Genomic DNA, 973 nt, shown 5'->3' on the forward strand with positions numbered 1-973 from the left:
ATGTATGGGAGGAGGGGTGACGACTCTGTTATTAATAATTCTTTTTTTTTTTTTTTTTTTTGAGACAGAGTCTCACTTTGTTGCCCAGGCTAGAGTGAGTGCCGTGGCATCAGCCTAGCTCACAGCAACCTCAATCTTCTGGGCTGAAGTGATCCTCCTGCCTCAGCCTCCCAAGTAGCTGGGACTACAGGCATGCGCCACCATGCCCGGCTAATTTTTTCTATATATGTTTTCAGTTGGTCAATTAATTTCTTTCTATTTTAAGTAGAGACGGGGGTCTTACTCTTTCTCAGGCTAGTTTCGAACTCCTGACCTTGAGGGATCCTCCCGCCTCGGCCTCCCAGAGTGCTAGGATTACAGGCGTGAGCCACCACTGTTATTAATAATTCTTATTAAATTGAGCCATCTGTTATTAATAATTCTTACCTTCATACAATGAGCACAAGCATAGCCTGTACAGCCCCTGCCTCTGCTTCACCTTCCCCTTCCTGAAGCTGCCCAAAGAGTTGGAGATGAGAAAGAGAACATTTCTGGAATTCTCTGATATCACTTGATCTTGAATGCCATTAATAACAATGGCATTTTTAATTAGTAACAATTAGTAAAATAATTGTTATTTTTAATACTTTTCCATTTAATCTGTAGATGGATTTCGTATTAATTGTTTTTGATACAAATAACTGAGATTTTTCTTCTCAGGCAGTACGGAAAGAAATCAATCACTGCACAGTCATAAACTGAACAAGCAAAACTAGGCTAAAGGTCACACAGGGCCAGATCAGCACCACCTGTGACCACTCTTAGCCAAACAGAAGGAACACATCCTGCTGATAGGAGGTTAATGACATCACATTCACAGAAGAATGATATAAACCATTATCACCCCCACAGGACTGAACTTTCAACTAAGCTACATTCTCCCTAACTCTTTTCATCATCTTCTCTCAAGAAACTGCCTCTTTAAAATGCAAGT

The sequence above is a fragment of the Microcebus murinus genome, chromosome 10 (assembly GCF_040939455.1).
Source record: "Microcebus murinus isolate Inina chromosome 10, M.murinus_Inina_mat1.0, whole genome shotgun sequence".
Classification (NCBI taxonomy): Eukaryota; Metazoa; Chordata; class Mammalia; order Primates; family Cheirogaleidae; genus Microcebus; species Microcebus murinus.